The 26337-nt window shown below is 49.4% G+C and overlaps 1 protein-coding gene and 1 pseudogene across 1 annotated transcript in view; both read left to right on the plus strand.

The window, feature by feature from the left end:
• The window catches only part of Lrrn2 (leucine rich repeat neuronal 2), a 62220-nt gene that overhangs the window by 30334 nt on the left and 5549 nt on the right, over nucleotides 1–26337 (plus strand). The window lies entirely within an intron of this gene.
• Nucleotides 21826–22692, plus strand: LOC114618838 (annotated as a pseudogene).

Below are 26337 nucleotides of genomic sequence, written 5' to 3' on the forward strand. Positions count from 1 at the left end.
GAAGGTTTGGTGGTGCAGGACTTCAGTGCTAACACTGGAAGGTTTGGGGGTGCAGGACTTCAGTGCTAACACTGGAAGGTAGAAACAAGTTAGTCACCTCCTCTCTGATCCTTCATTATTACAGTCTTATTTCATAAGTCTCTTCTTCCAAGAGGCCGCCGAAGTACCGGGGTACCACATCCCTGTTACCCTAGCTCAGGTTTCTATTCCATCATGATATGTCGCCAGTGGTAATGGCTTCAAGCCTCACACATGAGTATTGTCTCGTGGTCCTGCCCCTCACAGGTCCAGCTGTGTGACCCCGTTTCCTCAGGTTTAGGCTACAAAAGGCCAAACCAAGGTGTCAGGCACAGAGATCTGCTCTACCCTCCACCTGTGTGGTTGATGACATCAGATCCTGTTGTAGGGCTGTGGTGGTTTGAATCTGCCTGGCCCAGGGAGTGGCACTATTTGGAGGTGTGGCCTTGTTGGAGTAGGTGTGGCTTGGGAGAGTAGGTGTGGCCTTGTTGGAATTAAGTGTGGCCTTGTTGGAAGTATGTCACTGTGGGCATGGCCTTTAAGATCCTCATCCTAGGGGGCTGGAGAGATGGCTCAGCAGTTAAGAGCACTGACTGCTCTTCCAGAGGTCCTGAGTTCAAATCCCAGCAACCACATGGTGGCTCACAACCACCTATGATGTGATCTGATGCCCTCTTCTGGTGTGTCTGAAGACAGCTACAGTGTACTCACCAATAAAATAAAATAAATAAATTAATTAATTAAAAAAAGGTTTAAAAAAAAAATCCTCATCCTAGCCATGTTGGGAGCCAATCTTCTCCTAGTGATCTTCAGATGAAGATGTAGAACTCTCAGCTCCTCCAACACCATGCCTCCCTGGATGCTGCCATGTTCCTGCCTTGATGATAATGGACTAAATCTCTGAACCTGTAAGCCAGCCCCAATTAAATGTTGTCCTTTATAAGAGTTGCCTTGATCATGGTATCTGTTCACAGCAGTAAAACCCTAATGAAGACAAGGATCAACATTGTTTCTATGCTGGCCATCAGCTGAGAGCACCCTTAGCCCTTAGCAGAGACTCTCTGCTGCCTTTTGAACAGCTTCCTGTACCTCAGAAACAGTGATATGTACATCAAATCCCCAAATGCTGGCACTCTTCTGCTTCTAGTTGGAGAAAGACTCTCCTCTAGAGGACTCATCTGCCTGGCCCAGAGAGTGGCACTATTCGGAAGTGTGGCCTTGTTGGAGTAGTGTGGCCTTGGTAGAGTGGGTATGGCCTTGTTGGAGTAGGTGTGGCCTTAGATACAGCTTAGAGCTGTCCCACTCTCTAACCTTAAAGTCTTTTGCCATGTAAGGAAGCAGGGTCACCAGGTTTCATAATGGAGGTCTTTGGAGGACTCGTCTACCTACAAAGTGCCTTCTGAGCCCTTGTCACCTTTGTCACACACAAGGCCCTCATCCCATGTCACCCCCATGAGACCAGTATTTGTAGTGTGCATAGCAATGTCCTCTTAGTGCTTGGAGTATAGTGGGCTCTTGGGTGTAGTAAGTGAAGGAACATTCTGGTGGCCATTAAATCCCTGAAGGAAACAGAAGCATCTGGCAAACCCAAGGAGGGTTCCCAGGGCCCAGGGTCGTCTAGTCTGATGGCAGGTGGTGTCAAGCAGACCAAAGCTCCCTCCAGCCCTGGCATTGCATGAGTTCCTCTAAGGGCAGAAAATCACTGCCAGTGACTACTTTAGGGACTACTTTAGGTAGTCACTACTTCAGTGACTACCTGCCGTCCAGGTGGAGGCAGGGTCTGCCTCCCTCCACTGGGTTCAAAGACAGTCCACCTGGGATTTCAAACAATTAATTTCCCCAATCTGCAAAACGATCAGCTTCTGAGGAAAAACAATTAGCCCACTGCAAATTGTAATTGTCATCTCACTCCTGATTTTAATTTCGACTAATGAGGGCTAAGTGATTCCGGCTGCCTCTGACTTCCACTGTCCCCGGGCTTAGCCTTCACCTGCCATTGGTTAGTTAACCCTCAGCTGCCCACCCTTGTTGCTGGGGCTGAGGGACCTTTTAGAGCTGGCACAGTGCCCAGGGTGGGTACAGCGGGAAGAGGAAAAGAAAGAGAGTCTCTGGCCCACAGGGAAGCTACCTGTTTACAAGGCTCATAGGCAATCAAGGTTTTATTGAATGGAATTGACTACGGGCTTGAGCCTTGTCACAGCCAGTTACCTCTAGCCGTGCAATCTCCGGGGGCCTGCTTCCAGAACATCTGTCGGCCTCCCTCTCGCCAGTGTGTCTCTCTACTTGGTTTTGCCCCCACCACCACCCCGCCTTGACACAGCAGCTGAGAAAATGCATAAGTGTTCGCATCTGCCAGCTGTTGGGGTCAGTTAGGAAGTGACCTTGGTCTGATGAGTTGTTTTTTTAAACATTTATTTTTTATTTATATAAGTACACCGCAGCTGTCTTCAGACACACACTAGAAGAATGCATTGGATCCCAGTGCATCGGATCCCGGTGGTTGTGAGCCACCATGTGGTTGCTGGGAACTGAACTCAGGACCTTTAGAAGAGCAGTCAGTACTCGTAACCACTGAGCCATCTCTCCAGCCCAGGTCTGATGAGTTTAACCCTAATTCCTGATAAACAAATCAAGGTCCAGAGAGAGAGAAGGACTTGGTCAAGATCAGAACTCTGTAGGACCCCAGAGCTCTCCCAGCTGTTTGTCAATGCTTACAGAACCTCCTCTCCCCTGCGTCTTCTTAAAATGCTTGCTTGTGATCCACACCCACAATGCCTGCTGCATCGAAGGCTGCAAGGAAGGGAGAACCATCTTCCTGGTCCACACATTCTTCTACCTTGACCCATCCCTCACCTGCACTCAGCCTCACGTCTGACTAGGCTGGCTTGATTTATTTATCCATCTACCCATCAGTCTAGTCATGCGGTCGTTCTGTACTGCAGCTGTGTGCTGAGAGAAACATGCCACATTCTGGGCATGAAAAGATTAATCCCCTCACCTGCCCTTCAACCTCCCTAATATCCTCTAGTTATGGAGCCATCCAGCCCAGAGCCCCAGCTCTCGGGAGGTAGTCATCGGCGTGATTATCCCCCTGGATTCTTAACAGCAGCAGGGAGAAGGTTGCACTGTCCCCCCAGCTTCTGCTCCTTACAGCAGAGGGGGCCACTTGTTGACCCCTCCCAGTTCCTGTGGCTTGAGGACATGTTTGGAATAGGAATCCTGAGGGCTGATGTTGATCTGTGGCCGTCTACAAATCCTGTCCTCTGATCTCCTCCAACTTGAAGACAGGGCCTTGGCTCTGAAGCTTCCACAAGGCTGTGGATAATCCTGGAAGAAGCTCACCCTGCCCCAGCCAGCTGCCTTTCACATGCTAGTGGAGCCAGCAGAGATAGGCTAGGGTCCTGCTGTGCTCAGAGAGGTGGAGATCTAGGCCTGAGATCACCATGTACCCACTGAATGCCTGAACTTCAGTTCCTCGTCTGAAAAGTGAGGGTGGTAGGGCCCAACTGTGTGGTAACAAGTAGGCCTGGACCCCATGAGCCTACCCTGCAGGGCAGACAGGCCCATGTAACTGGTTAGGGGTGGATGCTCTAACCAGAGGTTCTGCAGGGCTAGAACTTGCATTGATTTCTGATAGGGAAAGGAAAGAATGTCCTGCTTGCCTTCTTGGGAAGCCTAGGACAGAGGATCTGTCAGGCTTCTTCCAGCTCTACCATGTTGGAGTCTGCAGTAAGACCCACGACAATGAGGGCAGCCTATGGATGGCCCTCTTCACCTGTGGCCTGCCCAGGTACCTCTCTCTGTGTCCTTATTGCCAACCCCTGACTCAGTCAGCCTTAGTCTTGTGCTCTTCCTGATGGCCCAACTTTAGCTGAGTCCCCAAGTAATTAGTGGAGGTAGGATTCGATCCTAAGTCTCTAATCCACAGTCTCTGTCCTCTAGAAATAGTATACAGCCTAGAGTGTAATACAGTGTAATGACAGCACTCGAATGAACACATTAGATAGGTAAATGAGAACAGGAGAAATTATTATCACTAAGCCTATATATAAAAATATTATTTCAGGGTCTAGAGCAATGGCTCATCAGTTACACACACACACACACACACACACACACACACACACACACACACACGAGGGGGGAGGCTTCTCTTGAAGAAGACCTGGGTTCTGTTCGCAGTGCCCATGTTGGGTATGTAGTTGCATGTACACCCAGCTCCATTTGGAACTCCACAATCACAGCTACTCAGAGGCCACCTGGGAGGTGAGGCTGCCACATCAGACAATTCAGGCCACTGTTCTTAGTGCTGTTCCTTTCTTCTTAGTCACAAGGTGACTCACTTCAAAAACCAAAGCCACCTCGCCTGGCCTGGTTTCCTCTGGACTCCAGACTGCCCTGCCTCTGCTGTTCTTTGGACTCTCTGGGGATTGACTCCCTTTCCACTCACCTTCTCACTTTCTAACTCCAGACCCCTCCCTCTTCCCATCCTTAGCTGTCCTGAAGAAAGACTTGTCAGATTTTTTCCCTTTATGTCACGAGACATAAGAGGCAAATGTTCCTCATTTACATTCAGGATGGACCTGAGGTTCTGGCCTGTTGAATGGCACCTCTATCAAAACATCACATTTGGAAATGTCAGAGTGGCTTTTTGATAAGCCATTCGTCACTCTGAGGGTGGCTGACAGATGCGATGACAGGGTGGTGTGTCTAATGCACTGTGGAATGCATCTTTAACAATTGCATAGTATTTTATGTATTCGATGCGCCATGAAATCTCCTGAAGGAAATGAGTGATTAACTCCACAGGCCCAGCCCCCAAGGTCCTTCTGCCCGTTTCCGGCCTTTGCCACTTCCTCATCCCTTTGCTGTCTTCTGGTCAATATAGGCCATTTTGAAGCGCCTCCAAAGCGCCTCCGGTCTCACTGACAGCCAGCCACTCTCTGGGCAGCCCTCACACCCACACAGGGAGTCGATGAGTGTTTCTGGGACCCTGGTGTGGATCTGAGAGTGGTCTGGCTGGACCACAGCTCACTCATACAGGAAGGATGTCCACCGTGTTTCTAGCTGTTAGCCCTTCTCCCTCCTTTCCTCCTGCTTTTCTATACACTCCTTGTATACACCTCCCTAGCCTTAGCTCTCATCCCTATTCCCTCTTAACTTGAATGGAAACAACAGCGTTTGTTTGTTCATTTGTTTATCTGTCTGTTTTAAGGAATATTCAGTAAAAACTAAAGAAAAACAGCTATACACATATAAAAAGGAAAAATGCCAAAAATCGAAGTAAGTTCCTAAAGTTTCAGATCACATATTTGTTTTGTTTTGTTTTGTTTTGTTTTGTTTTGTTTTTCGAGACAGGGTTTCTCTGTGTAGCCCTGGCTGTCCTGGAACTCACTCTGTAGACCAGGCTGGCCTCGAACTCAGAAATCCACCTACCTCTGCCTCCCAAGTGCTGGGACTAAAGGCGTGCGCCACTACTGCTCGGCAGATCACATATTTCTTACAAAAAAAAAAAAAAAAAGGCATCAGGTCCCTGGGGAGATAGGCTCCTTGGATCCCAGCAAATTGGTCCCAGCCCTTCCTCTCTCTCTCTCCGTGACGTGCTCCTCTTCCCTCACACAGAGGACTTCTTCCCTATTTCTTCCTCTGCTCCTCCTCCCATGCTTCAGCATGCAGACTTTGGCCAGATAGTACAGGTGGCCACATACAGCGGGGTAGCAAGTCAGTAACTGGTCAGGGATGTCACCAAGTCAGAGAAGGAGCCATTCTGGAGCTTCTTGTCAGTTAAGTAGAGATGACAACTCCTGCTTCATGTAGTATCACTTGTAGAGGACGCCTTAGAAGCAGATGTTAGAACATACATGCTGCCATGCTATTCAGTTCCTCTGCAACTAAATCAACCAATTTCTCACACACACACACACATTACAGATGTATGTACATGTATACATACATATAAGTATACATTCACCTATCCATCCATCTATCCATCTACCCATCTATCCATCTAGTCACCCACCCATCCACATATCTATGCCCATCCTATCTTATCCATTCTTGTCTTAGTTAGGGTTCCTATTGCTGTGATGAATCACCATGACCAAAGCAACTTGGAGATAAAAGGGTTTATCTGGTCTACACTTCCACAGCACTGTTCGTCACTGAAAGAAGTCAGGACACAAACTCAAACAGGGCAGGACCTCGAGGCAGGAGCTGATGCAGAGGCCATGGAGGGGTGCTGTTTACTGGCTTGCTCCCCATGGCTTGCTCAGCTTGTTTTCCTGTTGAACCCAGGACCACCAGCCCAGAGATAGCACCACCCACAATGTGCTGGGTCCTCTCTCACCAATCACTAATTAAGAAAATGCCCTACAAGCCTACCTACAATCTGACCTTATAGAAGCCTTTTCTTAATTGAGGTTCCCTTCTCTCAGATGATTTTAGCTTGTATCAAGTTGACATAAATCTATCAAGCACACATACATACAGCACACATACTTACATACATAAATATGCATGCACACATTTACCCATCTATACCCAGGCATTTGTCCATTCATCCATCCACCACCCATCCACCCACCCATACACCTCTCACTCCTCCCACCAATCCATACATCTACTCATCCATCCACACACTTGTATAAGTCGCTTTTCTTGTTACTGTGACAAAAACACCCGACAGAACAGCTTAAGGGAGGAAGGGTTTATTTTAGCTCACAGTTCAAAACTACAGTCCATTATAGTGGAACAGTCACAGCAACGGGAACTTCAGGCAGCTGGTTACACTGTGTCTGGAGTCAGGAAGCAAAGAGAAATGAATGCTGAGGCTCAACTAGCTGTCTCCTTTTTATGAAGTCTGGCACCCCAGTCCTTGAAATGGTGTTACCCGTGTTTAGGATGAGTCTTCCCTCATCAATTACTCTAATCTAGATAGCCCTTCATAGAAATGCCCAAGGGCTTGTCTCTTCAGTGATCCTAGATCCTGTCAAGTTGACAATCACTATTAACAATCATATTACCTACCTTTCCATCCACCCACCCTCAAACCCATCTATCCATCCACCTACCAACCCATCAATTTGTACATCCTTATACCTATCATCTGTGGTCTATGAAAGAGAAATAACAGGAACACAAACCACACAGTTTTTCAGTGTGAGCTTCCCCCACCCTCCACACTCCTATGGAGACTATGTTGCAGTTTCTGCAGAAGGAAGCATCTTAGAAATGAACTCTTGCTTCAGAGCTAAACCAGTCTGGCTCCAGTTTTAGCTGTGTGACTTCTCAGATGGCTCTTGACCAGTAAGTCACCTTGGTTCCTTCATCAATCTATAACTGCAGGATGTCAGTCTTAGAGGGAGATGAGACCGTGAGTGAGTTCTCATGCATGTGCATCCCTCCCTCATCTCCATCCTGTCTTTTTGCTGCATAGGTGTAAGGGCTGATACCTGAGCTATGATGGCTCTCTGCCCTGGCATGGAGTAGAGAATTTCAGACTCCAACTAGCTACACCTCCAGTTGAGCAGACCTGGCCCCCATGCCTTGTCTACACATGGGGCCAGGTTTGCTCTGGTAAGAACCAAATGAGAGAGTTGTTCCCTTAACAAGAAGCTTCCATCAAAGGGTACCCCCATAATCTGTTCCACCTAACATAAACCAATGAACACTGGCCATGTGCCCAGCCCCTGCTCCGAGGAGCTCAGCCTAGGGGAGGCAGCTAAAGTTGCTAGGAAACCAGCTCCTGCTAGGTTGGGCCGGCACTATGACAGCAGGGAGGATGACAAGGGAGATAGATGGTAAGAGCCAAACAACTAAGACTTCCCTGAGCTGACAAGAAAATTCCAGAAGGACAGATTTAGGGACTTGGAAACACAAAGGAGAGTTCCAGATCCTGTGAGTACAGGGACGGAGGTGGTGGCAGGACTGGAGGAGGATCTGCCCTAGTCACCAAGGAGATTAGCACCTCTCATAAGGACAGAGGGAAGAGACAGAAGAGAGCCCAGACAGAGAGAGAGAGACAGAAGGGAGCCCAGATGGCTGCTGTGGGATGTCGGGGAGTGGCTCCAGGGACAGCTTCAAGGGGAAGCCATAAGGACTGGTGGGCTCCAGCCAGAAGCACAGGGAGAGTACCTCTGCCTACTACTTCCACACGACCAAGTGGCCACTCCACTAGGGCCCCCTTTCCCTCATACCTCATTGGAGCTACCAGAATGATCATGAATAAATAGAGAGAGAGACAGAGAGACAGAGAGACAGAGAGACAGAGACAGAAACAGAGAGGAGGAGAACATGACACTCCTAGGGATGAGTAGAGGAGAAACTTTATTGTAGGTATAAGGGAGAACACAGCTAGAGGCATCTGGAAGAGTCTAGAGTGAACATGACCAGCAGACTGAATGGGTCCTTGTAAGGAACTGGGGGTAAAGAGGAGCCAGAAGCCCAGGGGCCTGGAGAATAGGAACCAGGAACAGCAGCCAAGAGGCCAAGAGGCAAAGAGATCTAGCATACACACACACACACACACACACACACACACACACACACACACACACACACACACATATACATCTTCCCTTATATAGGGAAGAGAAAGTTGAGGAAAGGGCCAACCCAGTCTCTGGGCTGGAAAGTTTAGGGTAGGCAATGGGGTATGCCAACTAGGATATCTCCAGAACAGGTACTGGTGAGGCTGAGGGAAGCTGGCTGACAGTGCCCGCTTGGATATGTTAATAGGCACCTCAGTTAGCTGCTTGTCCCAGATTTGAGACCTAACATAGTAATTCCATGTCCCTACCCATGCTGACTGGAGACGAGACCTCACTTGTTGAATACCTGCCCTGCCTTATGCCAGATTCTCTGTCATGATGATTCTACTTACCACTTAAGACAACAGTGTGAAATACCGTTCTCATCTCATGATCTAGAAACTGACACTCAGAATGGTTATGTCGTTTGTTCAAGATTATAGACCTAAAAAGATGTCAGGGCAGGATTTGAACACAAGTCTTTGATGTTTTGGAGGCTGTGTTCTCTTTTGCCATGCAGTGAAATGCATTTGGTTCCCAGCTTCCTAAACCTGATCTCCTTCTAGCCTCTAGGATTCTGGAAGAATTTATATGACACTGGGGCTGTTTTCATCATTAAAGGCTGTCAGCATGGTGACAAGGAACAGTAGATATGGAGCTGTCACAGCTCGGGGAAAAATGAGGCACCAAGGAAGGCACTCCATCATTGCCTGTGTGGTAGAGGAGGCCAGTGCTTGCTCCACACAGGGTCTGCAAAGTGCCACAGAGTCATCTTCATTCAGGCCCCGCTTGCTTCCAGCAGGTAGAAAAAGCTGTGGCCATAGCAAGAGGCTTGCCAGCATCCGGAATCAAGCTGGGAACAGAATAGGGGACAGAGCAGCTGCAGAGAACCTCATCAAAACTGAACCCTGAGGCTACCTAGAATTTTTCTATCTAGCCCTGCCCTGGCCTGGAGTCTCCCACCATGGGCTCCCAAACTCAGAAAGCTTTTGAATACTGGGAGCTATGAAGGTGGGGCAAATTTATCATGAAGTCCATCTTCAGTCTCCCCTCTGACTCCTTCCTGCCCTAAAGTTCCTGGAGGTGAAGGAGAGGTGACACCCCAGCAAGCCCAGCTGCCAGTGTGTTTGGGGGGGGAGGGGGAATGGGGAGGGGGAACAGGAACAGCCTCCCTGAGAGCTTTACAATTGTTTAAACTTCTCAGGGTCCTTGTGTTTGTAAAGGTATGGGCAGGTACCGGGCACTCAGGAATGGGCTGCATGGCTGACAACCTGTCCAGTTTAGAGCCCTTCTGGATCCTGACTGGATCCTGGAAGGATGCAGGGCTCCCCCAGAAAAGGCTCTGCAGGAGAGCAGCTGTTACTGCAGTCTGGGAAGTTTCCATCCTTCTCTGGTGGGAAGCACATACATTTCTAATACAGTCACCTAATTACCTGTTTAAACCAGGCATTCCATGTGTAATGACTCCTGGCTGAGACCAGAGAAAGCCATCAGCTGTCCCCTGCAGGGCTAAACCCTGCAGGATGTGATTCCCACTGGCTGAGAGACACTGACAGCCCTGCTTGAGCAGAGGCAGCTGGGAAGCTCTGGGAAGGGGCGTTTGAAGGTTGGGCTAACACCTTTTCCTCCCAGCCAACCAGATCCTTTTGGGTGTGGATACAAGCAGACCCACAAGAAGTGGGCACCCAGAATCCTTTTCCAGCTGTGATGTGGCACTCAAAGGCAACCTGCAAGGCTGGTCCCTGGGCAGCTGTGCTTCTCTCCCAATTAGAGACAAAGTCTGGCCATACCTAAGCTATTCTGGGCCCTGCTGTGTGGCTGTAAGCCAGTTGGTTGGTTGGTTGGTTGGTTGACCAGAGTTTTGAGGTCTAGAGGAGAGACACTGGAGCTATAGAAGCTATAGGGTGTTTGTTATTAGGATTTTAATCATTACTACTGGGAGAACAGTCCCCTGGTTCATTCCCTGAGAAAACATGCTGGCACTGCCCACATCAACACCCACGTCAGGTGGCTGTAATTCTAGGGGACCCAGTGCCCTCTCCTGGCTCAGAGGACGGACACATACACACACACATACACACACACACAGAGTAAATTTTTTTTCAAACTTTATAAAGGCCCAATATACTATACGCTTTTAATACATGGTACCTATTAGCATTCAAGGTAGATAACTCGCATCCTCATTTTATAGACAAGGGAATTGCAGCTTGATAAGATTGACTGTGGTCTGGATTTCCACACAAACCAGACTGTCAAATGTCGATGTTTTCTGGGAAGACCTGTGTGGTGCTGTGGACTGGCTCCCTCTCACTCAGCCACTTGGCTTTCCTTTATCCTATCTCATAATTCACTTGGAGACTGTTCAGGGTGTCACTTGGTGCCCAAAGCTGTGGGATAAAAAAAGCAACCATGTGGACGCCCCAGGGTCTCAAAGGTAGGGAAGGGGAAAAGAGAAGCATCTCTTAACAATAGGAGGCCTTGTAGCCAGGCCCCAGGGCTGCAGGTCTCGAGCATGCTGGGAGAGGAGAAGGCATGTCTAGGAAGTGCTTTGCCAAGGCTTCCTGCACTGCTGCAATTGGGTAGCTGTGCCACTATCTCAAGTGACGAAACATAATTTACAAGGTGTGGGCATTTGGACACAATTAGGTCACAAGTGGGGGAAGTACTTGTGTAAAAGCCCCAGAACTGTGTGACCCGCCCTACCACAAGCATGCACCATGAGAGGGTAGCCTTCAACCTCCTCAACCCCATCTGCTGATGCCTTCATTTTAGGCTACCCAGCTCCAAGAAATCAATTCTGTTCTTTATAAACTACTCAGTTTCTGGTATTTAGTGATTGTGTCCAAGTAGGCTAAGACAGTGGCCAATCCAGCTAAGCAATAAAATAGGTAACTGTGAGCTCACTGTACATGAATTCTCTCTAAAGAACTCATTAGCATAACAGTCGCACGCATGTGTCTGTGTGCAGGTGTGCAGCTGCGGGTGTGTCTATATGTAATGGCATAGTATTGGCAGCCCTGGTTCATGCCCATACTAGCTGGGCAGAGGCTTACCTTCTTCTATGCCCTGTTTCCTTACCTGCATGATGGAGATGATTACAACACACTGTAAGAATTTACAAGGACGGTTATTGCCAAGTGCCAGGCAGAAAATTTTGCTAACTTTGTTGCATACCGTTATCACTTCCCCCATTAGAACTCAAGAAACGGAGTCCACAAGGTTGCCCTTGTGGGTATGTAAGTGCAGAGCCAGGTGGCTGGATGGACTAAATCCATGATGTCATGTCCAGGAGGCTCAAAGAAGAGTAGTTCTTTCCCTTTGCAGTAGGGCCCTGGCACTGGTAAGAAGAGTTCTCTTGAGGCCAGACAAGTCTAACCACCTGGGAAGCCCAAGGAAGACCTGTGGCCAGGAACCTACTGGTGCTCTAAAAACCAATGGCCTCCAGAACTGGCCAGGACAGTTACCAGCCAGGGGGCCCTGCTCCACTTAATGCAGACAAGGGATCACAAGGACCACCGTCTCCATGTTGCCACTGGGCAAATCTGAGTTGGCTTCTCTGTGACATATAGTTGTCAAAGCTTGTTTACTTCACCTCTGTATACCTCAATTTCCTCAACTGTAAGATGGGAACGCTGGTAGTTCATGTTGCAGAGGAACGGGGTTGCTCAATGAAGTGAGGCCTTGGAGTTCCCAAGATTCATCTAGCCCAGAGCTACACTGGTAACACTGAAGCCAGGGTTGGACCCTGGCCCTGAAAAAGAGGCCACTGCTTGAATAGTGGCGCTAGGACTGCATTCCCACACCACAGCCTTGGGCCAAGGCTGTGAGAGCAGGCAGTCACAGTAGGGATCCCCTCCACCCGTGCTTTCTTGAAGCTAGACGACCAGAAGCCGCAAGGGAAGGCAAAGAAACCCCCGGCGAATTCTCCCGACTTCTCCCAGTTCCATAGCCCCTGCGGGAACCAAGCTGCATAATACAATGGGATTTAATAAAATGCCTTTAACTCACAAAGTTTGTCTGCTGCCAGCTCCTTAATTAAATTGCCTCTCTCTGCAATGGCAGCACGAACTCCCGCATTTAAAGAGCAGGGTGTTGCTATGGTATTCGCGCCAGGGCAGGCTTAGGGCAGGCTGTGGAAGAGCATGCAGATGAGCCGCTCTTCCCGCCTCCATGGCGCCAATGACATCCTTCCAGCCCCTCACCACGATGCCCAAAGCACTACCCCCAGCCCCTCGGTCCACTCCCCACACACTGTGTTGTGTTAGCTAGGCATCTGTCTTTCCTGGTGAGTGAGGAGTTGGGCTAGGAGGTTGGGGACTGGTTCCATAGGGCAGGACTGCTCCCTACTCTGAGTCCCAGCCCAGCCCTGGCCCACAGAGCAGCCCTGTGAGGTAGCAGCATCTCCTACGCAGCCCCCTCCACTTCCCTGACACCCTGTGCAGACTCATCTGGGCGCACTCAGCAGCGTCGCAAACCCTTGCTCACAGGATACCTGGCTGGGTAAGAAACCAGGTTTGCTCTTTCGTTCATGTGGAGAGGTGCAACAAACATCTGTTTTCTTTTAAAGGCATGGTTCCCAGCCCTAGCTTTGCAGACAAACAACTAGGGTTTCCCCTAGACCAAAAATGTACTCCGAACAGCTTACAGAAGACAATAAGGTTGGAGGAATCTTGGTGTTGCTCCAGTCTCAATACCTGGTTTCACCATTAACGCCACCAGCTCTGTCCAGTGCCCATCTACTTTTTTTGATGCATTTCAGACTAAGTCATAGACACTGGTAGACTCCTTCCTAGAACCCTGAAGCTTAAGTGTTTCTTTGATTGTTTTGCTATTATAAAATTTACAAAGAAATCCTAGAACGTTCTGCTTGGATCCTCCCCTCAAAGATTGACATAATTGGGCTTGAGTAGATAGACTGTAGGTATCAGTGTAATTTAAGAGGTCCTGGCTGGGTGTGGTAGTGCATGCCTTTAATCCCAGCACTAGGGAGGCAGAAACAGATGGCTTTCTGTGAGTTCAAGGCCAGCCTGGTCTACATAGAGTGTTTCAGGCCAGTCAGAGATATATAGCGAGATGCTTTCTCAGAGACAGACTCACACACACACACACACAGAGAGAGAGAGAGAGAGAGAGAGAGAGAGAGAGAGAGAGAGAGAGAGAGACAGAGACAGAGACAGAGAGAGACAGAGAGAGAGAGAGAGAGACAGAGAGTCAGAGACCCCTCTCAGCCTCCCTAACATGAGGATTGTGGCTACACACTGCCACACCATGCTGATTCCTTCACAAATCTGATATATAGCAAGAGCTGAAACAAACATAACAGGGAACAAATGGTCGTTCTTTTCCCATCCGGTAGACAGAAAGCAGAGCACTCGTGCCATCTGGGCCTGCCCCTGCTGTCCCTTCCCATACCATGCCTGCTCCGCGGCTCTGTGCATGCAAGCCCCACATGCCCATGTGCACACTTCTGTGCCCTGCCTCTTCTCATTATTGGAATCTCGCTGTCTTGTGTTGTCTTTGCCAGTGGCAGAATCTGGGTCTAAGTGTGTACACATCACAGATGTGAGGCATTCCCATGTTCTTTTATGGTGATCAGGGTCTCGTGAGTCACAGGATGCTGACAGCAGATGAAGATGAGGATGCCAGCTGAGGTCACTCAAATAGGTGGTGATGACAGACAGAGACCACCAAAGCTGAGAATGGACATCCTGGCAGGCATGGGGATAGTGGCATTGACAGAGGAGGGGGAGGGGCCGGCACTGCAGTTATAGCACGGGAGGAAGTCTCAGATGCTGGCATTGCAATGGGATGGTGGTGGCTGTCATGATGTGATGCTGTCGCCTGCCCCTGTGAGAGTGAGGTGCCAACACATGCTTTCTCTAGTGATACCCAGCTGAGAAGAATGTTAGCTGTCCTGGTGGCTGGAAGGCTGGTTCCCTGGGACCATATTTGAGACCCCCCCCCCCCACATTGCTATAAACTGCAGCTTCTTCTGAAACTCTGAGAGCACCTGATTCCTTCACAAATCTCTCCCCAGAGGAGGTGCCCACAGAGCAGCTGCCCTGTTGTGCTGCACTTGGGGGCAGAAGGCCAGTGCTGGGTGAGGGGGCCACTAGGAACTTGATCTTACTGGATGGGCTTCTGGGGGCGATGTAGTGACAAGAACAAGACCAGACTGTACAGACATACTGGGTTTTTGGTTTGGGGTTTGTTTTTGTTTGAGATAGGGTCTTACATAGTCCAGGCTAGCCTCAAATTCATTAAGTAGTAGTGTCCAGCCTTAAACTGATCCTACCGTCTCTGCTTTCCAAGTGCGGTGATTACAGGTGCGCCCTGCCACACACAGTGTCACACTACTTTTTTAAGTCGAGGTCTAAGTAGCCCTAGCTGACCTTGATCTCAAAGTCACAGCAATTCTTCTGCTTCAACCTCCAATAAAATGCTGAGATTACAGGTATAAGTCATATATACATATATGTGTATGTATGCATATATGTATATATGCATGTTTGTATACATATATATGTATATATGCATGTGATAGCAAAAATATCTTTTAGATGATATTATATAATTTCCCTCTTACGGATTGGGAAAGATCAGCTTGCAGAAAGTAAAACCCAACTAAAATGACAATAAAAACACCTTTTCTGTTCATAGCATCTCTAGTGACACAGTGGACACTCCTGTGACCTGATTGCATCTGTAGAATGGGCCTAGGACCAGGCTCATCTGACAGCTGGCTACTGAGTCTTTCCCCAGCTTCAGCCCTGCACTGGGAGGGACTGAGCTCGCACTGCAGCTTGTTGTACATGTTTGCCCTCGTGTCTTAGATCTTTAAAAGAGCATGGTGAGGTCTTATCTCCATTTTCCAGAGGAGGCAATAGAGGGTGAGCATCTCACCCTAGTTGGTATGGTTAGTAAGAGGCAGAGTTGGAATGTGAACCCAGAATCCCTGATTAACTTCCTAAGACTATCACAATAAAGCACTATAAACACATAACAACATAAATGCATTGTCTGAGATCTGGAGGCTAGAAGTTCAAATTCAATGTCATCAGAACTAGCCTCCCTCAGAAAGACCAGAGGAGCTCATCCTTGCCCCTGCTGGCTTCTGCTGACGGCCATCAGTGGGGGGCAGGGCATAGTCCTTTGCTTGAAGCTCAGTCTTGTCCCTTCTACCTGAGTATCTGCCTCATGTGGCGTTTTCCTCCTCTTATGGGATGTCGGTCATATTGGATTGGGGTCTTTCCTGACATCATCTTTGTCCAATTACATCTATGAAGACCCTATTTTCTAAGAAGGGTACATTCACAAGTACCCAGCGTGGGAATTCAGTATATCTTTTGGAGGGACACTGCACAGTGCATGGTATGCCTGACATCAGGCTAATGGCCTTGCACTATGTTCCCCTTGCTTCCTCAATGCTCCAGTCTCCCCCATCTTCCATCTCCATAGACAAGGTGCCCTTCTTCTCCAGCACAGCCCAGAGCCGCCAGAGCACCGTTCACTTCTGCTCTACCAAATTATTGCCAGCTACTAAAGCAGAATCGTGAAATATAGGCGGGCTTTTCATCTTTTTTACTCACAGACAGTAAAAAATCATTAAGGCTTGCTCTTAATTAGTTTAATTTTGAAGCCTCTAAATATTGATTTAACCTCCACTCCTTTGTACTTGCTGCAGTCACTGAATTATGCCTGGTATTGATCACAGACAGAAGCATTTCCCTCCACCGGGCTCCGGGCTTGAGAGCTATCAGCCTGTCTGTGCTGGGCTGTGGTACTGCACAGGTATGAAGGAGAAGCTGTACCAGGGCAGGGAAAGGCTCGTCCTTGAGGAAGGCCTGTAAACTTAGGCCAGAGGCCAGTTTCTTTTTCTTGCATTGGCCCAGACCCAAAGGAGATTGATCAAGAGAAGATCAACGGGAAATCTCCCCCATTCCATTATGGATGGAGAACTGGGAAGTGAGGCAGGAGGATCTCGAAGGATCAGGTCCCAGATCATAGGCTCTGGCAGCATCCAGCTATGACCTGGCTTTACCAATGAACCCTCTCAGTCGGTGTGGAGCACCCTCTCACACTGCAGTACAGCTCCTCGTTCCCTCATCATGGTGGCATTATGAGCATACAGGCAGCCACTCCTGTCAGACATCTGAGACCTGGATCACTGTCAGGCTGTTTCAGTGCCTACCAGGGAAATCAAGACTGGGCTTGGGGCACATTGTGCCTCTGGCCTTGACCCATTACTGTGTGCTGGGTGAACTTGAGCAAGTCACCTGAGACTCTTTCCACAAAAACAGGGGCAGTGGCATCTGTGGCTGTCAGACACGTCTTCTTTGTGTGGCTTGAGGACAGCACCAAGGACCGGGCATTTATAAAGACTAGAAATTTTGTTTCTCACAATTTTGGAAGCCAAGAAGTCCAAGATCGAGGTGTCAGCATGCAGGGAGGCCTGCTGTCTGCTTCCAGGATAGTTTTTTTGAATTCTGGGTTCCCTGAGGAATACAGCATCCCCACGTGGAAGGAAAAAAGCAGACTAACAGAAAAAAGACAAAACTCCCTCTCTTGTGCCTTTTAAAATATCATGTGTTCATTCAGGAAGGTATAGCCCTTATGATCAAAACACCTCCCAATACTGAGCCATTGGGGATTGTGTTTCTTTTTATTTTGGCTTTTCAAGATACAGTTTCTTTGTGTAGTCCTAGCTGTCCCATACTCTATAGACCGTGCTGGACTTGAACTCAGAGATCCACCTGCCTCTGCCTCTCTAGTGCTTGGATTAGGGTCTTGAATCACCACACTCCACAGAAGGATTGGGTTTCTAACCCAAGAATCTGGAACTTGTATTCAGACCATAGCTTCATAGGATAGTAGGGAGGGTAGAAGTTTAATCGCAAGGTGCAGCTGGCTCAGTGGGTTATCAATAATGGCTAAAGTCTCAATGGCTTCCATGGCTCCTGTGACTACACTAGGCCTTCACTACACACAGGATCATGACCAGAACATGCTGGCCCTGCCTTGCAATGCTCTTTACCACTCTCCTCACAGGCCACAGGGAAGCACTCCTTGCCATTCACTTCCTATAGTTTTCTCCCAGGACTTTGCTTCTGGTGCCTCCTGTGTTGAATGCCTTCCCATTATCTGTATTTCCCATGACCCTTCTTGGTCCAGACTCCCTCCAGGAGCTTGGTCCTCCCACCCTAGGGAGATTTTTAAAGACAGTCTTATCAAAGTGCCTATCAACATCACTCATTCTTTTAGATACCGGCTGGAATAAAACACTATAGCCATAAGCAACTTGGGGAGGCAAAGGTTAATCTCCTCTTACACTTGTGCACACTGTCCATCACCAAAGAAGCCAAGGTGGAAGTCAAGGCAGCAACCTGGAGGCAGGAGCTAGCAGAGGCCATGGAAGAGTCTCGCTTACTGGCTTGTGCTTCATGGCTCAGCCTGCTTTCTTACAGAACTCAGCCCAGGGGTGACACTGCCCCGAGTGAGCTAGGCCATCTCCCATCAATCATCAATCAAGATGGCCAATCTGGTGTGGATGTTTTCTCAACTGTAATGCCTTCTTTCCCAAATGATTATAATTTGTGTTAATTTGATTTAAAACTAGCCCACACATTAATTTTCAGCATATTTCCTCTAAATACTTGCCTAACTTCCTACATGTGGTGGGACTATGCCCATTTCCAATACTCACCTAACTTCCTACATGTGGGGGAACTATGTATGCCGCTTCCCACGGTTGAACCCTGCTGCCTCTCTATAACACCTTTACATTCCACAGAGAGTTTTCCTTTGTTTCATTCTCAATCTGTGAAAACCCACCTGCCCTCCCTGTACACTGTGTCCCTGGCCTTTCCACTGAGAGAAGTGCCAGCATACCACTGGACCTTTCCTGATGTTCCTTGGAAGTTTCTCTGTGCCTTGGACAGAGGGGATTCTGGAAGACTCCATTCTTACCTGTCAGGAGAGTAACATCAAGCATATCATGAGTAAATGCTTTCGAGGTTTCTAAGTATCATTCCTTGGTTGACAGAGTGGGGATTTCAGAAGTCATCCAGCTCAAACATGGGTCTCGAGGCCCTATCCATCCTCAGTCTCTGATCCTGGAGAGCTGGGTGGACTCGAGAGTCTACATTTCTGAGGACTTTCTTGGAGCTGTTGCTACTGATGGCTCAGGCCCCACTAGGCCCAAAGAGGGATGAGACCATGATCAAAATCTATGCCCAGTCGTAGCCTGGACTGCACTGCTTACCACCAATTCCCACGCCCCGTGCTGGGCTGTCTCCCCTTTGGCTGTAGGGCAGGCAGTCCAGATGATTACAGAGAGAATAAGAAAGAGCTGAGCTGTGGAGGTCACCTGTGGGGTAGGGAGGACCAAAGGACTGAGCCAGGCCAAGGCAGACCTGAAAGGGTGGTGGTGGGCTGACAGGCTCTCTCACTGCAGTGAAGGGGTTAAAGAGAAAGAAAAAACCGCCCACCAAGGGCCTCAGCTGCAGCCATTTATCTCCCAGGCTGCCTGCCACAGCTGACAGAGGGGAAGGCTTCGCCCTCAGCCCAGGCCTTCTCTGCAGCGTGATTTATCTCTGAGCTTCATCTGGTAAACCTGCTGATGAAACGCGTCTTCTTTTCTCCCCGCCTCATCAATTTTCATTCTGATTTCATTTTCCTTTTCTGTTAGAAGGGTTTAGCCTTTCTCCGTGCTTAACTAGCCTGCTCCACACCCGCTCTGCCTTCTAACCTGCCACCCCCACCTCCGGCTGCGTGTAGCTGGGTGCATGGGAGACACACAGTTTCCTCACAAGCAAGGCAGATTCCTTCCTCTCTCTGTGCCCTCCTATCAGCTGGAAACTCGGGGCCTTCTCTCACAGTGCACAGAGAGGAAACAAGATCCCCCACAGGATTGCAGGCTGTGGCTTCATAGCGGATGGAGGGAGCAAGGGGAGCTCGTCCAGGAGTAAGTGCTCCACAGAGGCACCAGATTACTGAGGTGTTAGGCAGGAAGGAATTTCCTAGACGTGCAGTGAGGAATGGGAACAGGGGGCAGCATTGCTTGTGTCCCTCTCTAGTGTCTTCCTTGCCCCTGTTCCTAGTGCCCTATGGCTAAAGGTCATCTTGGGACCCTGGCTCGCAAGGTAGCTGGGAAAGGCTGCCTAATCAGCCTGGCACCTCCACCTGGGCAGCAGCGTGTCTAGACTGCCCATCTGGCTTGTGTCTGGGGCAGTCAGACCTGTCCTAGGAGCACCTCTGAACCCTAGCAGGGAGCACGTGAGGAGAGAGTCGCTGCTCACCGCCTGCATCTGACCTGTTTATTGGGAAGCTGTTTTGTTAGAGATCTGTCATCTGGTGGATGGTGTCCTGGAGCTGTCCTGAAACATAGAGCCAAAGACCCCCATTAAAGGCCCCAGGGAGTATTTTAGTGACTAGAAGAGGGCTGATTCTCTTGGAAAGGGTGCCAGCCTGCAGAGGAAAGAGCCCTAGCTCCTAAAACATAGGAGATCTAGAAGTCAAGGTACAGCCCAGCCAAAGAAATGTGGTGACGCTGAGCCCCAGATCTCTACAAAGATTTCTAACTCCACCAGGGCACATTCCTCCCCATCTGATAGATGAGAAGGCCCAAGAGGACAGGAACAGCCAGAAACAGGATTCAACTGCAGAGCCCCCTCCAAAGCAGTGTTTGAACTACTGGCTCAGAGCAGAAGCCAGTAGAGTCTGTAGAATTTCTAGAGGGATCCGGAGAAAGCTCCAGAAAGGTGAAGGCCAGTGTGAAATCCTGTTAGACCAGGCAGGAACTTGAATGAGTACAAACAAAGTAACAAAGTAACCTTCACCCAGGAGCAGTGACCAAGAAGGCAAACGAGCCGCAGAAAGGCTTGAGGGGGGAGACAGACGATGGGATGGTGTTGGTCTCCTTTAAGGGAAGAGAGGCAGAAAGAATTGCCCATATGAAGGCCTCTCTTCTCTGGTCCCTGTGGCTTCTGATCTCTAAGACAGACAGACAGACAGACATCCCCTACCTGGCCCTTGTCCAGATATATTCTGAATTCCTACTGTGCTAGCCTGGTCAAGCCGGCAGCTTGAGCAAGGCTCCTACCACTGTGGACTTCTCAGTCTGCAGGGAGAACAGTCAGGCTCTGATGCAGGGATGCAGGAGCTCAGGAGAGAAGCTTTGGTCAGAGAAACAGTCCCTGGCTGGGTTTTCAGAAACCCAAGTAGCAAGAAGAGGTGGGCCCAGCCTGAGCCGCTGTCTGCCTGGGCTTGCTGGCCCTGCTCCCCTGCAGCTTGTTTTGGTGCAGTGCAATCAGACAGAGATGACTTTACGCGGTACCTACTGGCAGCCTCCATTCCCATTAAGAAATAATGAGGCAGGCTCCTTTTCTAGCTTGGAGCTCCCATACCTCTGCCTGGACAAGCCAGGAGAGCTGACAACGTAAAGATTCCTGCCTGGCAACAAGACCCTCCCCTCCCCACCCATAAAGGAGTTTTACCAGAACCTTGACCTCTAAAATCCCTGGGAAAAGGAGAGAGCAAGGCTGAAGAAAGGAGTCTTCCCACCTTGTCACCCCTACAGGCCAGCTGAGCTCTGGCACCAAAACCCCAGAAATAACCAGAGCTGTGAATGAAGTCTCCCGGGTCCCTCCTGGCCATTCATGAGCCAGCTGTAAAACCTCAATCTTGTACCTTAGTTTCTCTGAGCTACCTTTCTCGTCTAAGAATCCTATAAAGAATTCCTTTACAGCTAACATATGGGAAGTCTGGCCCGTGAGCCCTCAGGAATGGCACATGTCTTCCTGCAGCTGAAGTGGTGTTTGGGGTAGGTTTTATGGTTGAAGGAGAGTTTGAGAGTCTAAGGGAGCAGGGCATCACAGTGAGGGTGAGAACCTACAGTGTTGGGGACAGTGGCAAGTTGGGTATGGCAGTTCTGGGAATGGAGGGCCCTTCTGATGTTAACCAGAGAGCATCAAAGAGGCCACCATAAGGGCCAAGACTGGGATAAAGACAAAAGGTAGGTGCATTTGCCAGGGAAGAAGGAGCAGTTCAAAACAGTGACTTCTAATCTTCGGCAGGGCAGGGTGCTGAAGCTGACAAAGATGTGACCAGAGGAGCAGCAGCAGCTTAGTGAGAAGAGACATTGGCTTTGGAATAAGATGAAGGATGTGAGGGGCTCTGAGACTACCAGGTAGAGAAGAATAGGGGAAGAGTTCAGGGTAACTCCCATGTACCCTCCTATCTACTATCCCAGGACTCCATGATAAGAAGCCCTAGAAACATGGGTACCGGGAGGTCACCAAGCGGTCTTCCTGCCTCAAAGGGACATGGAGCAGCCAGACCCAGGCCACGAGGATTCTAGCCAGAGCTGGGACCCTGAGGCACAGAACTATTTCTAGGTGTAAGAACAAGAAAGAAGCCCCACTTTACCTCCTGTGAAGGATGCAGAGAGGCTCTGGACCACTTGGAAGTAGTAGCAGGCATTCTGTGAATTGCCCAGGTCCAAAGACTTAGTTCTCAACTTAGGATGGAAAAGAAATAGGAAGCTGGGCTTAAAAATTAAACTGACGATTCAGTCAGATCCCCGGAGCAGCTGCGGCGGCTCAGGTCTTCAGTAGCTCTTTCTGTTTCCCTTTCATTTCTGGAAACACGGCCTCTGGTGTGGCTGTCTCTGATGGTGTCATCGAGGTGTTCAATGACACGAAAGTTCACAAATCTTCAACACCAGAAGAAGTGAAGAAACACAAGAAGGCAGTGCTCTTTTGCCTGAGTGAGGATAAGAGGAACATCATGGTGGAGGAGGGCAAGGAGATCCTAGTAGGAGATGTGGGGCAGACCGTGGATGACCCCTATACCATATTTGTTAAAATGCTGCCAGATAAGGACTGCCACTATGCTCCCTATGATGCAACCTATGGGACCAAAGAGCAAGCAGGAGGACCTGCTGGCCATCTTCTGGGCCCCTGAGAATGCACCCCTTAAGAACAAACTGATCTACGCCAGCTCCAAGGATGCCGCCAAGAAGAAGCTGACAGGAATCAAGCATGAATGACAAGCTAACTGCTACGAGGAGGTCAAGGACCGCTGCACTGTGGCAGAGAAACTAGGTGGCAGTGCCGTCATTTCCCTGGAGGGCAAGTCTTTGTGAGCCACCTCCAGCCCCCTGCCTGGAGCATCTAGCAGGCCTAGACCTGCTCTTGGGTATTTCAGGCTGCCCTTTCCTGCCAGACCCGAGGGGCTGGGGGGATCCCAGCAGGTGGAGGGCTATCCCTTCACCCCAGTTGCCAAACAACCCTCCCACCCCCTGGACCATCCTTCTTCCCCCATCCCTGATAGTTCTGGCCTTCCCAAACTGCTTTTGATCTTCTGATTCCTCTTGGGTTAAAGCAGACCAAGTCCCATCCTAGGCACCCAGTTTGGGAGGAGCCTGTATTTTTTTTTAACAACACCCCTACTCCTCATCCCTCCCCATCCCATGCTGCCAACTTCTAACCACGATAGTGACTCTGTGCTTGTCTGCTTAGTTCTGTGTGTAAATGAAATGTGGAAATGACCCTCCCTGCACCAGCTGGTTGCCCTCCCCTTTCCCTTGATCTTGCCCAATCATGGAAGCAGGACCAGTAAGGCACCTTTAATTTAAATAAATAAATAAATAAATAATAAAAGGCTAATTAACAAAAAATTAAACTGACTAGTGAGCCTAGAGATCAGGACAGTGGGTAACTGGGAATGGTGCAAGGGCACATGGGAACCTTCTAGAGTGCTGGGGTAGTCGCATCTAGATCTGCCCAGGTTCATGGTTCCTGGGGGCTATACACAGGCCTGTACAGTATCTTACACCTCAACCACTCAAAAGCACTACAAAGGATGGTGACAGAGATGGGACAAGAAACCACAATAATGGGAGAAGTAAAGGGAACAAACAGGCATTGCATCTGTCTCCACAGCTGCTGCATGTAAGGCTCAGGAAGCTGGGTACCTTGCCCAGGAGAGTACAGGGTACTCTCAGTATATGGAGAGTACAGAGCCAGGCTCAAATGCCCTGGCAAAGCCTAGTCCCTTCTGTGCTACCCACTCTCCTTCACATAGACATTTATAGAATTCAGATTCTAGAAGACTAGCTAAACATGGTAGTCTCCCATGCAGAAGCTCTGCTTGTGTGTGATTGAGAGAGAAGAGTGATGGACCAATCACCTCCCAAGGGAACTGGAGGCCACATGTACAGATGGAGGCTCATTTCCCACCCTCTGCTGCCCCTGCCCAGCACTTATCAGCTGCTGAGGAGGCCAGAGTTTATCAGTGCTATACTAAATTATGCTGCCCTCTGTCTCCACAGCTCAGGGGGACCTGGTACCAAAGCAGCCAAGGCCAGGCCATTGGTAGCTGCCTGCCTTTTGGCCTCCTGCTGAAGGCGTCTGCTCCCAGGGGTTAGGCAGGGACTAGGGAAGGAAGCAGAGGACAGTGATAAGGAGGGAGGAGGAAGTTTGCATTCACCAATAGATTCCACCTCTGTGCTGCAGGAGATAGGGACACAGAAGGATGGGATGACACCGTTCCCAAAACTCTTCCCTTAGGGTTTTGGCAAGGGTCTTCTTAGCAGAGTGATTGAAGGATCAATTCTACCCATTTTGCTAAGACCAAAGATGATTCCTGGAGGGAATCCAACTGGAAATGGATCCACTTGAATTTGTAGAATAAGCTAATGGTGTGCCTTGGTGGGAGCCACCAGCCATGGGGCCTGGAATGACTCCAGGAGTCTCCAGCATCCACTGCATAGTCAGAGGCAGGGTCAGGTCTATGTGCAGCAGCGGCTGTGTTTGACCCTGTGGTTCTAGGCCCATCCCGGCTCAAACATTAAGAGTAGGTCCTGCATGTTATTAAAGGGGGTCAGTCTTACCAGGAGCGAAGGAAGGGGTCTGCTGGACTCATCAGGGAACAAGATAAATTTACTAAGGACTCAAGTCCATCTCTGAAAGAACTTACCACAGAGGCAAGTGTTCTAAGCCAGCCCAATATCCAGCTCCTCTCAAGCAAGTATTGATCCCCGTTGACCAGGCTGGCAGGGCAGGTTGTAGTGAAAAGAGAAGAAAAAAACCTGTGTGACTTCTGATACAACCTTTCTGAGCCTCAGCTGTGCTCCTGACAAAATGAAAGTAAAGAATCCCTTTGTTGCCCACACATGGAGCTGGTAGAAATATGAAACTTAATGTTCCGTGTTCTGCATGTTATATTATTCATGTTCACCCACAAGTACTCCGAATCACTGGGTTCTCTGTGGACAGAGAGCTTGCAGAGCACTTCCGGGAGGTGTGCGTGTGCTCAGGAACTCCTGGTCACCTGGGACATTATAGACAAAAGTCAATTCACTTTCTCTTCAGCTCCTGTAGAGCTCACTAATCATCTGGAATGAGTAGGGCCATGTCAGCCTTTAATGATGGTGGCAAGTGAATGGCAGCTCTGGGCTCCATTGGGGGAATGGAACTGTGTGTGTTGGGGGGAGAAGCTGTGTGGAGAGAAGCTGTGTGTTAGGGGAGAAGCTGTGTGGTGAGAAGCTGTGTGGGGGAGAAACTGTGGGGGAGAAGCTGTATGTGTGGGGAGAAGCTGTGCTGGTGAGAAGCTGTGTCAGGGGAGAAACTGGGGGGGGGGAAGCTGTGGGGGAGAGAAGTTGTATGTGTGGGGAGAAACTGTGCTGGTGAGAAGCTGTGTGTGGGGAAATCTGTGGGGTAGGAAGCTGTTGGGGGAGAAGCTGTATGTGTGGGAAGAAGCTGTGGTGTGAAAAGCTGGGGGGTGGAGAAGCTGTGTGTGGGAGGAGTAGCTGTGGGGGGGAGAAGCTGTGGGGGGGAGAGGAGCTGTGGGGGGGAGAAGCTGTGTCTGGGGGTTGAAGTTGTGGTGGTGAGAAGGTGTGTGCTAAGCCTCAAGGGAAGGACTGATCTGAGACTTTACCACACTTTGGGGTCCCAGATTCAGCTGCCTCTTAAAGCCAGCCCTGCTCCTAGCCCAGGAATAATACACCCTGCTGCTCCTGCACAGATAGACAGATAAGGCCAGCAGCAGAGATGTTTGCCATGGAACTTTGTAGGTTTTGGTAGCTGCTTCTTCTTCTTCTTTTTTTTTGTTTTTTTTTTTTCGGTTTTTCGAGACAGGGTTTCTCTGTGTAGCCCTGGCTGTCCTGGAACTCACTCTGTAGACCAGGTTGGCCTCGAACTTAGAAATCCGTCTGTCTCTGCCTCCCAAGTACTGGGATTAAAGGCGTGCGCCACCACTGCCCAGCTATTTTGGTAGCTTCTCAATGCCCTGAGCACAACTGGATGCTGGCTTGGCACTCAGCACAAAGGTATTGTTGGAGGAGAGGAAAGCCAGGGGCTCAGGTCTTATCTGAAGGTCAGTGACACATTGGGGTCTTCTCCAAAGAGCCCTTGCTAACTAATCATACCATCTTCCTCTCCAGCTGGGAACTTTCCTGGGTTTTGCCTCACCCATTGGCATTCTTTTCTGGATGGCTATGTTACCAGCTCATAGCTCTCCACCCCACTTTGGGGGTAGTATTGGGTTCCCAGGGGTTCAGCTCAGTGGAGAGGGAGCTTATTGCACCCTATTGTCTGCTGTCTAGAAGATATCATTCCTTTAGATGTCCTGTGGTCACTGAGCACAGTGTAGTGTGCCTATACTCTGAGCACTTGGGAGATGGAAGGAGGAGGTCCTGAGTTCAAGGACAGCTTCGGCTGCATAAAAGGAAGGAAGGAAGGAAGGAAGGAAGGAAGGAAGGAAGGAAGGAAGGAAGGAAGGAAGGAAG

Source organism: Grammomys surdaster, unplaced genomic scaffold (genome assembly GCF_004785775.1).
Source record: "Grammomys surdaster isolate TR1022 unplaced genomic scaffold, NIH_TR_1.0 145, whole genome shotgun sequence".
NCBI classification, from domain to species: domain Eukaryota; kingdom Metazoa; phylum Chordata; class Mammalia; order Rodentia; family Muridae; genus Grammomys; species Grammomys surdaster.